The 2,273-nt window shown below is 41.3% G+C and overlaps 1 long non-coding RNA gene across 1 annotated transcript; it reads left to right on the forward strand.

Moving 5' to 3' along the window:
• Window positions 1–109: 109 nt before the first annotated feature.
• On the forward strand, window positions 110–1,605 carry LOC142896323 (uncharacterized). The gene is made up of 4 exons (XR_012928334.1): window positions 110–345; window positions 462–509; window positions 955–1,050; window positions 1,564–1,605. It is a non-coding gene; the product is annotated as an uncharacterized LOC142896323 (long non-coding RNA).
• Window positions 1,606–2,273: the final 668 nt, after the last annotated feature.

A 2,273-nucleotide genomic window follows, 5' to 3' on the forward strand; every position in this document is an offset into this window, starting at 1 on the left:
ATAGTAGTCCAGGTGAGTGTGCACACGCTTTCCCTATGTGTCATCACACCCTGTCAGCTAATCCGCAGTGTTAAATGATGTCTTCAGTTGCACTTTGTTTGTATAGCGCCACATTATGACACAGACACCTGACATGTAATTTTAATAAATAACACAAAGAGGCAGGTAAAAACTTAGGATTTCAAAATAAAAAGAAGTTGAATCAAACTTTAGCCAGGTTAAATCTATTTATTTTGAGTCTTATATATTTTTGATATTTAGTTAAGCTCTGTGCTGATCTGATTGTCCTCACCAGCTTCCATCCCTGAGGTGAGCAGCGGGAGAGCAGTCTCATCTGGCAAAGAGGTAAGGTGATGGAAAAAGAAGTGGAAATGGAAAATAAAGAGATGCCAAGTGAAGAACATGCTTGCACATGGAGGCAGAAAATAAGCAGTTAGTGTGTGTCTGCGTGTTCCTTCCAGTTCAGGTGGGACCATCTGCCAGACTCTGCAGAGTCAAATCGATCAAAGGTTTGTTCTTTCTTTCTGTGTGTGTGTGTGTGTGTGTGTGTGTGTGTGTGTGTGTGTGTGTGTGTGTGGTGGGGATAGGTGTAGACTCGACTATGGTGGAAGGTCGGAGGTCAACGTCCCTGGTTTCTCGTGGTCATGTGTCTCTATGCTAACATACATGCTCCGCAGATATCGTGGGGTTTGGAGCCTGGAACCTGAATCATAAGAACTGCTGTTGTGTGGTGCTTTTCTTGAGATGGGGAAGATGGGAGCTGTATATTTTTTGTTATGATAGTGGTGTGTTATATGTTGCATCTTATTATTTCTCATCCTTGCACAATGTACACAAGTCTCTAAGCATGGTATTCCACGCTTAGAGACTTGGCTGGACAGTCTCCACAGACCTATGCTGTGATAAGTGCTATATTCTACAAAAGTGTCTTCACTCATTCTGTTCTTCCTGAAGATCACTGGAAGGGCCAACCTGCACGTCTTTGAGGACTGGTGCGGCAGTTCTGTGGCTGACCTCCGAAAGAACATACACTACCCGATTCGTCCACATGTGAGTAAATTTCCCCTTATTTATTTGTAGATTCCACCAATCACCATCTCGACATTGCTGTGCATTCAGTGGTACCAAGATTGTCATTTAACTGACCTCAGTGGTCCCTTGACGTTTTCTCTTTTGGATCAAAGGGAGGGATTCGGTATTTTTCACTGAAATGTATTTTTTTTGTGACTTTTGTATCCTTTTTATTAAGAGAAATATTGCTTACAATTATGTTTCTGTACTCATTAAGCCTACAGTGTTAGCTATTAGACATTTGGAATAACATTAAAGCATTTCTTGGTTTATTTGCATTGTTGATGTATGTTTGCCATGCTAGTTACAACCTTTAAAGGCCCAAATGATAACATTGATAGACATAACGCTGTGTTATTGTCATTGGTAAAAATGTGATTCACATTCACTCACTCGTGTCTGGGAAGCATTTTACTAATGTGCATCACAGCCTCATGTCCTCAAGCAGAAAATGCAATGTCAACATTATGACTCACACTGTGTTTCTTTCAGACCACAACCACAGTGCAAAAGCTGGCCGTTTCTCCTGAGTGGACCAACTATGGGCTTAGAATATTTGGCTACCTCCAACCATACAGTGATGGTATAACATCATGAGCATCATGAGGTGTTATATTGTCCAGCTCACCCCCACTTATCCTCCTGTAATCTCCCTCCCTTGTTTGCGTTCCTTGTCCTAGGAGAGTTTGTGTTTGCTGTGAGCTCTGATGACAACTCTGAGTTTTGGCTGAGTACAGACAACTCTCCCTTTAATGTGAAGTTATTGGCCTGGGTCGGACGGGTATGTGATTGACGATCGTTTTCTCTGATTTCTTATAATCGCGATCATCATTTTCCAAAACTCTCTCTATCTCTGTGATTTGCATTTGTGTGTGTGTATCTAATCTAGACTGGGGCAGAGTGGACTTTCCCTGGCGAGTTCGCCAAGTTTTCCAGTCAAACCTCCAAACCTGTTTGGTGAGTTCATCTGAAAACGACTTATATCAGTGGTTTTTTTTAGTAATTATTCTGACTCATGTGTGTGTGAGTGTGTGTGAACAATAAAATAGAATAGAATGGCATGGAATAGAATAGTTTATTGTCTGTCCCAGATTGTGACAGAAATTATTTGTTGACGGCGGTGACATTTTTTCGACAGAAGTGCATTCAACTTAAGTGTCACCTGTTGGAAAGAAGGATATGGCTGTTAAATGACATTACAA

The sequence above is a fragment of the Nelusetta ayraudi genome, unplaced genomic scaffold, assembly GCF_046127955.1.
Source record: "Nelusetta ayraudi isolate G7.1 ecotype Tasmania unplaced genomic scaffold, CSIRO-AGI_Nayr_v1 ptg000053l, whole genome shotgun sequence".
Lineage (NCBI taxonomy): Eukaryota > Metazoa > Chordata > Actinopteri > Tetraodontiformes > Monacanthidae > Nelusetta > Nelusetta ayraudi.